The sequence below is a fragment of the Bos javanicus genome, chromosome 17 (assembly GCF_032452875.1).
Source record: "Bos javanicus breed banteng chromosome 17, ARS-OSU_banteng_1.0, whole genome shotgun sequence".
NCBI lineage: Eukaryota > Metazoa > Chordata > Mammalia > Artiodactyla > Bovidae > Bos > Bos javanicus.
In genome coordinates, this window is record NC_083884.1 from 1375147 (window position 1) to 1388573 (window position 13427).

The window sequence follows — 13427 nt, forward strand, 5'->3', positions numbered from 1 at the left end:
CCCCTCAGTAAATCCATCAGATGTCTCTCAGATAGCCATAAAAGACCCTTTCGAGTTGATTTTGACCACATATTTGCCTGCACTTTATGGAATATGAAACTATCAAACCAAATCAACGTTGCTGCTGATTCAAGAGTCTTAGAGGCAGAAAACTAAACATTGGACCATTTGCGAGTGTATGAAGAATTCTAATAGGACATCAATTGTTTTTTTTTTTTTTTTAAACAAAACACTTTTTTTTTTTTTTAAGGGTATTCAGAACCCTATGGAAGTTGTGTGCAGTCTTCAGACTCAACACCTGTCTTCACTTCCCCTGGGGAAAGCCCAGGTACATGGTAGGCACTTTCCTTCCAGTCTGAATATGAGTGCCCAGACTTCCCCAGCAGAGAAGGGCCTGGATCCAGTGCTGCTGTGCCAGGAAAGTTACACCTACAGTGGGACTGACGAAGCTGTCTTCGAGTGTGATGAGTGTTGCAGCCTGCAGTGTTTCCATTGTGAGGAGCAACTCCATTGGCAAGAGCACCTGAGAAACCATGAGTGGATCAGACTCAAAGCTGGCCATGTCCCTTACTGTGACCCCTGAAAGGGCCCCAGTGGGCACTTTCCAGGTGTGAAGCAGAGGGCAGTGGTGAGGTGCCAGATCTGTAAAATCAGCTTGTGCCTGGAGTGCCAGAAGAGGACTCATTCTGGGGGTAACAAAAGGAGGCACCCCGTTACTGTGTACCATGTCTCTAAGGTCCAGGAGTTGCTGGAAGAAGAAGGGACGGATGAGGAGACCAAGAGGAAGAAGATGACTGAGAAGGTTGTGAGTTTCCTCCTAGTAGATGAAAATGAAGAAATTCAGGTAGTGAATGAAGAGGACTTCATTAGGAAATTGGACTGTAAACCTGATCAGCATCTAAAAGTGGTTTCCATTTTTGGAAATACTGGGGATGGGAAGTCTCATACCCTCAACCACACTTTCTTCTATGGCCGAGAAGTTTTCAAAACCTCCCCTACCCAGGAGTACTGCACTGTGGGAGTGTGGGCAGCATATGACCCAGTCCACAGAGTAGCCATGATAGACATGGAAGGGCTCTTGGGAGCTACAGTGAATCTAAGCCAGAGAATACGGCTGCTGCTTAAGGTCCTGGCCATCTCAGACCTAGTCATCTATCGAACTCATGCAGACCAACTGCACAATGACCTCTTCAAGTTCCTTGGAGATGCCTCAGAAGCTTATTTGAAACATTTCACTAAGGAGCTCAAGGCTACCACTGCCCACTGTGGCCTGGACGTCCCCTTGTCCACCTTGGGCCCTGCTGTTATTATGTTCCATGAGACTGTGCACACCCAGCTGCTGGGCTCTGATCACCCCTCTGAGGTGCCAGAGAAGCTCATCCAGGACCTGTTCTGGAAGCTGGGCCGCTTCCCGGAAGCCTTCAGTTCCATTCACTACAAGGGGACGAGGACCCACAACCCTCCCACTTTCTGGGCTTCGGCATGCTCTGGAGAAGCAACTGGAGAACAATACCACCCATCTTCCCTGGCACCCGGGCGTCATCTTCAAAGCCCTGAAGGCTCTGAGTGACCACTTCAGTGGTGAGATCCCCAATGACCAGATGGCGCACAGCTCCTTTTTTCCAGATGAGTACTTCACCTGCTCCTCCCTGTCTCAGCCGCGGGGCTGGATTTAAGAACAGCATGAATCACAGGAAAGAAGAGGTACCTCATGAAGCCAAGATCTGCTGCAGATATTCCCACCAGTATGACAACCAGGTTTTCACCTGAAAGGCCTGCTACGAGAGAGGCAATGAAGTCAGCGTGGTGCCCAAGATGGCTGCTTCCACTGACTCCCCCTGGATGGGTCTTGCAAAATATGCCTGGTCTGGGTAGGTGACTGAATGTCCCAACTGTGGCGTGGTCTATTGTAGCTAGCAGTACTGGTTTGGGAACCAAGATCCTGTGGCTACGGTGGAGCGGACAGAGATTGTGCACGTGTGGCCTGGAACCGAAGGATTTCTGAGGACAACAACAAAGCTGCCCAGCGCCTCTTGGACAGGATGAACTTCATGGCTCAGTCGGTGTCTGAGCTTAGCCCTGGGCCCACCAAGGCTGTGACGTCCTGGCTGACAGACCAGATTGCCCCTGCTTACTGGAGGCCCAACTCCCAGATCCTGAGCTGCAGCAAATGTACTACATCTTTTAAAGATAACGACACCAAGCATCACTGCCGGGCCTGTGGGGAGGGCTTCTGTGAGGGCTGTTCGTCCAAGACCCAGCTGGTGCCCGAGCGGGGCTGGGACCCTGCGCCCGTGCGGGTGTGTGACAACTGCTATGAAGCCAGGAATTCCCAGTTAGATGTTACTGAGGCACAGGGGGATGACAAAGGTGGGACGCTGATCACTTGGAAGGTGGGTGAGGCCGTGCAGAACACTTTAGGAGCCTTGGTGACAGCCACTGACATACCACTAGGTCTGGTGAAGGATGCGGCCAAGCAGGTGTGCTGGGTCCTGGACCATGAAATCCTGCACTGCCACAGCTACTGGAAGGAGTTCAGCATCAAGCTCTTGAAGCACCACTGCCGGGCCTGCGGACAGGGCTTCTACGACGAGTATTCCTACGACCACTGGGCTGTCCCCTCGCGAGGCTGGGACCATCCTGTCAGAGTCTGCTTTAACTGCAATAAAAAGCCCAGTGACCTTTAACCGCCACCCCCCCCCCCCCAAAAAAAAGGAAAGTGTAAAGTGAAAGAGAAGTCGCTCAGTGGTGTCCGACTTTTTGCGACCCCATGGACTGAAGCCTACCAGGCTCCTCTGCCCATGGGATTTTCCAAGCAACAGTACTGGAGTGGGTTGCCATTGCCCTCTTCAAGTCTCTTATGATCCTCTGTTGTCATTTCTCTTTTTCGTTTTCGAATTTTATTGATTTGAGTCTTCTCAGTTTTTTTCTGGATGAGTCTGGCTAATGGTTTGTCAAATTTGTTTATTTTCTCAAAGAACAAGCTCTTAGTTTTATTGATCTTTGCTATTGTCTTCATTTTATTTACTTCTGCTCTGATCTTTAGGATTTCTTTCCTTCTACTAATTTTGGAGTTTTTGGTTCTTCTTTTTCTAGTTGCTTTAGGTGTAAAGTTAGGTTATTTGATATTTCTCTTATTTCTTGAGGTAGGCTTGTATTGCTATAAACTTCCCTCTTACCACTACTTTTATTGCATCCCATAGGTTTTTTAGTTGTGTTTTCATTGTCATTTGTTTATAGGTATTTTGTTATTTCTTCTTTGATTTCTTCAGTGACCCTTTGGATTTTCAGAGCATATTGTTTAGCCTCCATGTGTTTGTGTTTTTTACAGGCATTTTCCTGTATTTGACATCTAATTTTATAGCACTGTGGTCAGAAAAGATGCTTGAAATAATTTCAATTTTTAAAAAAATTTACCAAGACTTATTTGTGACCCAAAATGTGATTAATCCTGGAGAATGTTCCATGTGTACTTGGAAAAAAGTGAAATGAACTCTTTGGATGAAATGCTCTGCAGATATCAATTAGGTCCAACTATTCCTGCATATCTTTTAAAGTTGTGTTTCTTATTAATTTGTTTGTCTGTCTGGATGATCTGTCCATTGATGTGAATGGAGTGTTAAATCCCTCACCATTATTGTGCTACTTCTGAGTCACCTTTAAGAACTGTTGGCATTTGCCTTATGTATTGAGATGCTTCTATGTTGGGTGTATATATATTTATAATTGTTATGTCTTCTTCTTGGATTGATCACTTAATCATTATGTAGTATCCTTCACTGTGTCTTGTAATGGTCTTTATTTTACAGTCTATTTTATCTGATATGAATATTGCTACCCCTGCTTTCTTTTGATTTCAATTTGCATGGAATATCTTTTTCCATCCCCTCACTTTCAATCTGTATATATCTCTAGTTATGAAGTAGGTCTCTTGTAGACAGCAGATATAGGGGTCTTGTTTTTATGTCCTTTCACCCAGTCTACTTCTTTTGGTTGGATCTTTTAATCCATTTACATTTAAGGTAATTATTGATATGTATGATTTTATTATCATTTACTCTATTGTTTTGGGTTTGTTTCTGTAGGCCTTTTCTTTCTGTTTCCTTTTCTAGAGAAATTTCTTTAGCATTTGTTATAAAGCTGGTTTGATTGTGCTGAATTCTCCTGACTTTTGCTTATCTGTAAAATTTTTTATCCTCCTTTGAATCTGAATGATATCCTTGCCGGATAGAGTAATTTTGGTTGCAGGTTTTTTCCCTTTTATCACTTTAAGTATACCCTGTTACCGGCTTCTGGCCTGAAAAATTTCTGTTGAAACATCAGCTGTTAGCCTTATGTGGATTCCCCTGTATGTTATTTGTTTCTTTTTCTTTGTTCTTTTTAATATTTTTCTTTGTGTTTAATTTTTGTTAGTTTGATTAATATGTTCCTGAATAATATGTTTCAATTAATATGTTTGATTGGCTTATTTCTCTTTGGGTTTATTTTTTATGTGTCTCTTTGTCTGTCTGGACTTGGATGGCTATTTCCTTTCCCATGTTAGGGAATTTTTTGACTATAATCTCAACAAGTATTTTCTCATACCCTTTATTTTTCCCTTATTCTTCTGGAACCCTTATGATTTGGATGTTTGTGCACATAATGTAGTCCCAAGAGCCTCTGAGGCTGTCCTCATTTTTTTTTTTTTAATCCTTTTTTCTTTATTTTGCTCTGCTTCAGCTATTTCCACCTCAGCTCATGTATCTGTTTTTCTGCTTCAGTTATTATGTTACTGGTTTCCTCTAGAGTATCCTTTGTCTCATTCTGTTGTTTATTGCTGATTGTCTGTTCTTTGTTTATTCCAGATTCTTGTTAAATATTTCTTGTATCTTCTTGATCCATGCCTTCATTCCCTTTGTGTCTCTCTTTTACTTCCAAGATTTTGGATCATCTTTCCTATTTTTACTCTGAATTATTTTTCAGGTGGGCTGCCTGCTTCTTCTTCATTTGTTTATCTTGTGGGTGTTACCATGTTCCTTCATCTATTGCATGTTTCTTTGTCTTTTTATTTTGTTTATGTTTGTCATCTCCTTTCTGCTGGCTGAAAGACTGTAGTTCCTCTTATTTGTGGTGTCTTCCCCCCATGAGTGGGGTTGGACCTTGCTAAGCTTTCCTGGTTGGGGGGACTTGTGCTTGTGTTCTTGTGGTTGGAGCTATATTTTGTCTTTCTGAAGGGCAGTGCCATGTCTAGTAGTGTGTTTGGGGGTTTCTGGGGGTTTGGTATGCTTTTGGGTAGACTGTCTGCTAACAGGATTTTGTTCTTGTTTTACTGAAAGTTTGACCTGAGGCATCTGGCATTGGAGCTTGCTGTTCTTTGGGTTGAACCTGGTCTTAGAGTTGTGATAGAGGCCTTTGTGAAAGCTCTCACTGATTAATGCTCCATGGGGCAGGAGGTCTCTGGTGGTACAAAGTCCTGGACTCAGGTCTCCCTCTTTGGAAGTTCACACCCAACTCCTTACTGTAGCACCAAGATTTCATAGGCCACACAGCACAGAAGACAAGACTCCAAGACTAATGGTAAAAGCAACACTTAACAGCCAATATCAGCCAAAGAAACTTACACACTTGCAAAGAGTAAAAAGAGAAAAAGAAAGAATTAAAAACAAGAATCAAAAAAGAGAGCAATCAAGTCAATAAACAAACCCATAAGTGAAAATGAATACTAAAAACTAGATTAGCAAAAATACAAAATCAAAAACATGGAAAAAATGCAATATAACAAAAAAGTACTTTTTGAAAATCTGGGTTTCATTCGGCATTCAGAAGGTGTTCTGTAGGAGTTGTTCCACATGCAGATGTATTTCTGATGTATTTGTAAGGAGGAAGTTTATCTCCCCATCTTGTTCCTCTGCCATCTTCCCATCGACTTTATTTTTAGCTTTTTGAGGAACATCCGTACTATTTTCCATAGCAGCCTCATCAATTTACATTTCCACTAATAGTGTATGAGTGTTCCTTTTTCTCCATCTCTTCATTAACACTTACTATTTTTTATCTTTTTGATGACAGCTATTCTGACGTGTAAGGTGATATCTCATTGTGGTTTTAATTTGCATTTTCCTAATAATTAGTGGTGTGAGAACACTTTTTCATGTGCCAGTTGGCCACCTTCATGTCTTCTTTGGAAAGTTGTCTATCAGATCTTCTGATGACTTTGGTTCTTTTGTTGTATGAATTCTTTATGTATTTTCTATAAAAAATTTTATAGTAATATATTATATATGTATAAATATATATTGTATATACTAACACATAAAATATATCACTTGCAAATATCTTCTCCCATTTGGTAGGTTGTCTTTTTCTTTTTATTGATGGTTTCCTTTGCTGTGCAGAAGCTTTTTAGTTTGATGGAGTCCCATTAGTTTATTTTGGTTTTATTTCCCTTGCCCATTTCTCCTATAGGAGAAATATCTAGAAAGATACTAAAAGCAAATATTTGAATGAGTTATTTGACTGTGTTATCAAGTAGAGTGCATCTTAACTTATCAAAAGGTCTGAGTATGGAGTCATGGAAATTAAGGAAATGATGGATAAAAATATATTGCCGGGTGTCCACTACTCACTGGCCACTTTCCCTACTTTTCCAGAGTTTTTCATGATCCACACAGTCAAAGGCTTTGGCGTAGTTAGTAAAAAAGAAGTAGATGTTTATCTGGAACTCTCTTGCTTTTTTGATGATCCAGTGGATGTTGGCAATTCAATCTCTTGTTCCTCTGCCTTTTCTAAATCCAGCTTGAACATCTGGAAGTTCTCTGTTCATGTACTGTTGAAGCTTCATTGGAGAATTTTGAGTATTACTTTGCTAGCATGTGAGATGATTGCAATTGTGCAGTAGTATGAACATTCTTAAGCATTGCCTTTCTTTGGGATTGGAATGAAAACTGACCTTTTTCAGTCCTATGACAAGTGCTGAGTACCAGACCACCTTACCTGCCTCCTGAGAAATATGTATGCAGGTCAAGAAACAACGGTTAGAACTGGACATGGAACAATAGACTGGTTCCAAATTGGGAAAGGAGTATGACAAGACTGTATATTGTCACCCTGCTTATTTAGCTTATATTCAGAGTACTTCATAAGAAATGTTGGGCTGGATGAAGCACAAGCTGGAATCAAGATTGCCAGGAGAAATATCAATAACCTCAAATATGCAGATGACATCACCTGTATGGCAGAAAGTGAAGAGGAACTAAAGAACCTCTTGATGAAAGTGAAAGAGGAGAGTGAAAGTGGCTTAAAACTCACCTTTCAAAAAACTAAGATCATGGCATCCGGTCCCATCAGTTCATGGCAAATAGATAAGGAAACAATGGAAACAGTGAGAAACTTTCTTTTCTTGGGCTCTAAAATCACTGCAGAGGGTGACTGCAGCTGTGAAATTAAGAGACACTTGCTCCTCCTTGGAAGCAAAGCTATGCCCAACCTAGACAGCATATTAAAAAGCAGAGACATTACTTTGCTGACAAAGGTCCATCTAGTCAAAGCTACGGTTTTTTGAGTAGTCATGTATGGATATGAGAACTGGACCATAAAGAAAGCTGAGTGCTGAAGAATTGATGCTTTTGTACTGTGATGTTGGAGAAGACTCTTGAGAGTCCCTTGGACTGTAAGAGGATCAAACCAGGCCATCATAAAGGAAATCAGTCTTGAATATTCACTGGAAGGACTGATGCTGAAGCTGAAACTCCAACACTTCAGCCACCTTATGCAAAGAACTGACTCATTGGAAAAGACCCTGATGCTGGGAAAGATTGAAGGCAGGAGGAGAAGAGGACAACAGGATGAGATGGTTGGATGGCATCACCGATTCTATGGACATGAGTTTGAGCCAGCTCCAGGAGTTGGTGATAGACAGGGAAGACTGACATGCTGAAGTCCATGAGATCACAAAGAGTGGGACATGACTGAGGACTGAACTGAACTGAACTTCCCTACTTTATCCTCACAGTGGCCTGCTGAAACTTGTAAACTTCCCTGTTTTACAGCTACAAACTAAGGCTCAGTAACTTGCCAAAGGTTAGAAAAAATGGCAGAGAGAGCACTGAAACATAATCCTTTACTACCAAATTTCAATCTCCCCATTACTTCACACTATCTACTTGTTACAAATACAAATGTAATTTAGAAACATATTGCACTGATGGGTCATCCCAGTGGACAATTCTTTGAGGATTTTAAGTAAGAAATTCTGAGGTACTAACTAAATTATTTTCCTGATTCATGATTTGTTTGTGTGTGTGTATCTCCATGTCCCAATGTTGTCCAAATGTTAAAATTCAAATAAATTCAACACATATCTACTAAATATTAATTTGTCTAACCATATTTTCTTCTTTTCATAGGAATGAGTAGTTTCAATTTATAAACAGCAGTAACAGGTTAGTTCATTTATATTTTCTTCGTTATATGGTTTATACCCAGAATTGTGTTGGTACTATTTCTTGAACATAAATATATTTTATTTTTAAATGATTTACGTTTTATGATGTATGTGTTAAGTATTAATAATAGGCAGCTTGGAGAGGCATGATAGATTATGTTACTTTAAAATAAAAAAATAATTGATTTAATGTTTTTTTAGTTTTTAAGTTAGATTTGTAGGCTAGGATGAAGTTGGAAAGAAGGTTTTTTTTTTTTTTTTTTTTCCCCCTAAGTACAGTGCTCAGTTATTCTGAGGTAATAAGGTGAAAAAATTCTGTGTATCTTAGCAGGGCAATGGCAGCTTTTTATGGCTAGGATGACATAAGAAACCTGCTTTTACCACATGATCAACTGCATTTGATGCCGACAAACTCACACCTGCATATTTCTGGGGCATTCATGATTAAGATTTTAAGATTGCTTAAGATTTTTGGCCTGATCTCTTAAAAGACTGACTTCTGGTCTATCCTTTATCTCTTGTGGGTTATGGTTTTTTTAATGAATGATGCAAAGGTATGTTCTGTTTTTCTTTCTAGGGAGGAAGTTTCACCAAGGGTCTACAACTTGGAGAAAGAATGGAATAACTGCGTATCTTTTCAAGTACATCTCAGTGTGTATGGTTTTTGTAATAAGATCTATAGCACTATTTTTCTGTGAGAAATAAGTATACATCAGTCTGAAGAAATAATAAATAGAGAATCCCTTGTATCTGTTTATAAAGTAGAAATATCTTCATAACTCATTATCCTTGCTTCTGTGTCATGCCTACTTTGTTCAAGGGAGTCTATTGTCCTGCCCATGGTGTAAGCTCATATGCAAAATTTCAAAGTCAGTATTTTTATCATATTTTACGCTATATTCATTACTTTTTTGTTAGTTCACTTAATAAAATATGGCATACAAATAATAAGAAAAAGCATACTTTTTAGAAAGTAAAATGAATGTGTTCTAAAAACTTTTGAGTTTCAAGTCTCACTGATTTGGGATTCACCGTGGCACCCCCTTGGCTTCCAAAAGAACTGCAGGCCAAACTGGCCTTGCAAGTTGCACCAAGAGGTCTCTGAAAGGCTAACAACACATTTGCATTTAGCTGTTCTTTCTCTTAAATACACGTATTTTTCATGTGTGCAAACATGTGTTAGTGTCCACAGCCTTGAAATTCTGTGATGCCAGCCCTACTCTTCTCCTCTTTACTTTCTGAATTACTCAACATTTTTCTGCTCTCACAACCTTGTAACTCTTTCATTGAATGTATCACACTTCAGTAAATTTTTGTTTATATACTTATGCCCAGTGTAAGCTTGATACAGACACCATGCCCTCATTTTTTAATTGAAAAAAATGTAGCATAATAGTTTCTCAAGAAATATTTGATTAACTGATGTGCATGGTATATTATTTACTGGAGGCAGTAGTGCAGTAGTTAGAAGTCACAAGTCTTTGGGACTTCAGTGTCAGTTCTGGATCTTTATTCACTAGCTGGTCTTACTTTTTTTTTTTTTAACCTGATATATAAAATATGAGTTTGCCACTTGCTGAGACAGAGTTTGCTATATCAGTGTATTCTCTTGGCAAAAATCTGTTAGTCTTTGCCTGCCTCATTTTGTATTGGAAGGCCAAATTTGCTTGTTACTCCAGATATCCTTGACTTCCTACTTTCGTATTCCAGTCCCCTACTATCTTCGCTTTCTCTTTCTCTTTGCTTTCTGCCCTAAAGAAAAGGAAAGTGAAGTCGCTCAGTAGTATTTGACTCTTTGCGAACTCATGGACTGTAGCCCACCATGCTCCTCTGTCCATGGGATTTTCCAGGCAAGAGTACTGGATTAGGTTGCCATTTCCTTCTCCAGAGGATCTTCCTGACCCAGGGATCGAAACCGGGTCTCCCACAGACCAGTCAGTAGACGCTTTACTGACTGAGGCACTTTGTCTCTATCAGCTCAAATATATAGCACAACTTCAGTTAGTGAGTCACTATTATTTATTAAATGTTTATGGTATCAGTTAAGTTCAGTTGCTCAGTCATGTCTGACTTTTTGCAACCCCATGGACTGCAGTACACCAGGCTTCACTGTCGATCACCAGCTCCTGGAGCTTGCTCAAACTCATGTGCATCGAGTTGGTGATGCCATCCATCCATCTCATCCTCTGTCGTGCCCTTCTTCTCTTGCCTTCAATCTTACCCAGCATCAGAGTCTTCTCCAATGAGTCAGTTCTTTAATCAGGTGGTCAAAGTATTGGACCTACAGCTTCAGCATCAGTCCTTCCATGAATATTCAGGACTGATTTCCTTTACGATGGACTGGTTTGATCTTCTTGCAGTCCAAGGGACTCTCAAGAGTCTTCTACAACACCACAGTTCAAAAGCATCAATTCTTCGGCGCTCAGCTTTCTTTATGGTCCAACTCTCACATTTATACATGACTACTAGAAAAACCAGAGCTTTGATTAGAAGGGCCTTTGTTGGCAAAGTAATGTCTCTGCTTTTTAACATGCTGTCTTTGTTGGGCATAGCTTTTCTTCCATGGAGCAAGAGTCTTTTAATTTCACGGCTGCAATCGTGATCTGCAGTGATTTTGGAGCCCAAGGAAAGAAAGTCTCTCACTGTTTCCATTGTTTCCCCATCTGTTTGCCATGAAATGATGGGACCAGATGCCATGATCTTAGTTTTATGAATGCTGAGCTTTAAACCAACTTTTTCATTCTCCTCTTTCACTTTCATCAAGAGGCTTTTTAGTTTTTCTTCACTTTCTGCCATAAGGGTGATGTCATCTGAGGTTATTGATATTTCTTCTTACAATCTTAATTCCAGCTTGTGCTTCATCCAGCCCAGTGTTTCTCATGATATACCCTGTATATAAGCTAAACAAGCAGGGTGACAATATGCAACCTTGTCGTACTCCTTTCACAATTTGGAACCAGTTTGTTCCATGTCTGGTTTTAACTGTTGCTTCTTGGCCTGCATTCAAATTTCTCAGGAGGCAAGTAAGGTGGTCTGGTATTCCTATCTCTTGAAGAATTTTCTACAGTTTGATGTGATGCACACAGTCAAAGGCTTTGGCCTAATGAATAAAACAAAAGTAGATATTTTTCTGTGATGCAACAGATGTTAGCAATTTGATCTCTGGTTCTTTTGCCTTTTCTACATCCAGTTTGAACATAAGGAAGTTCTCAATTAACATACTGCTGAAGCCTGGCTCGGAGAATTATGAGCATTACTTTGCTAGCATGTGAGATGAGTGCAGTTGTGTTTGAACATTCTTTGGCAGTGCCTTTCTTTTGGGTTTGAATGAAAACTGACCTTTTCCAATCCTCTGACCTCTGCTGAGTTTTCCAAATTTGCTGGCATATTGAGTACAGCACTTTCACAGCATCATTTTTAAGGATTCATAATAGCTCAATTCGAATTCCATCACCTCCACTAGCTTTGTTTGTAGTGAGGCTTCCTAAAGCTCACTTGACTTCACATACCAGGATGCCTGACTCTAGGTCAGTGATCACACCATCGTGATTATCTGGGTCGTGAAGATGTTTTTTTGTATAGTTCTTCTGTGTATTCTTGCCACCTCTTTTAAACATCTTCTGCTTCTGTTAGGTCCATACCATTTCTTTCCTTTATTGTGCCCATCCTTGCATGAAATATTCCCTTGATATCTCTAATTTTCTTAAAGAAATCTCTAGTCTTTCCCATTCTACTGCGTTCCTCTATTTCTTTGCATTGATCACTGAGGAAGGCTTTCTTATCTCTCCTTGCTATTCTTTGGAACTCTGCATTCAAAGGTGTATATCTTTCCTTTTCTCCTTTGCCTTTAGCGTCTCTTCTTTTCTTAGCTATTTTAAGGCCTCCTCAGACAAATATTTTGCCTTTTAGAATTTTTTGGGGGGGATGGTCTTGATCCCTGCCTCCTGTACAGTGTCACAAACTTCTGTCCATAGCTGTTTAGACACTCTATCAGATCTAAACCCTTGAATCCATTTGTCACTTCCACTGTATAATCATAAGGGATTTGATTTAGGTCATACCTGTATGGTCTAGTGGTTTCCCTACTTTCTTCAATTTATGTCTGAATTTTGCAATAAAGAGTTCATCTTCTGAGCCACAGTCAGCTCATGGTGTTGTTTTAATTGATTGTATAGACCTTCTCCATCTTTGGCTGGAAAAATAATAATTAATCTGATTCAGTATTGGTCATCTGGTGATGTTCATGTGTAGAGTTTTCTGTTGTGTTGTTGGGAGAGGGTGTTTGCTATGACCAGTGTGTTCTCTTGGAAAAATTCTGGTAGCCTTTGCCCTGCTTCATTTTGTACTCCAAGGCCATATTTGCCTGTTTATCCATGTAACTCTTGACTTCCTCCTTTTGCATTCCAGTCCCCTATGATGAAAAGGACATCTTTTTTTTGGTGTTAGTTCTAGAAAGTCTTGCAGGTCTTCATAGAACCTTCAACTTCAGCATTACTGGTTGGGGCATGGACTTGGATTACTGTGATATTGAATGATTTGCCTTGGAAATGAACAGAGATCATTCTGTCATTTTTGAGATTGCACCCAAGTACTGCATTTTGGACTCCTTTGTTGACTATGATGGCTACTCCATTTCTTATAAGGAATTCTTGCCCACAGTAGTAGTTGTAATGGTCATCTGAATTAAATTCATCTATTCCAGTCCATTTTAGTTTACTGATTCCTAAAATGTTGATGTTCACTCTTGCCATATCATGTTTGACCACTTCTAGTTTATCTTGATTCATGGACCTAACATTCCAGGTTCCTATGCAATATTGTTCTTACAGCATCAATCTCCAGCTATATCTACACCTGGGCGTTGTTTTTGCTTTAGCTCCATCTCTTCATTCTTTCTGGAATCATTTCTCCACTCTTCTCCATTAGCATATTAGGCACCTACCAACCTGGGGAGTTCTTCTTTCAGTGTCATGTATTTTTACATTTTTGTACTGTTCATGGGGTT

At 40.0% G+C, this 13427-nt stretch overlaps 1 pseudogene; it reads left to right on the forward strand.

The window, feature by feature from the left end:
- Window positions 1-361: 361 nt before the first annotated feature.
- On the forward strand, window positions 362-2697 carry LOC133228441 (zinc finger FYVE domain-containing protein 1-like; annotated as a pseudogene).
- The last annotated feature ends 10730 nt before the right edge of the window (window positions 2698-13427 follow it).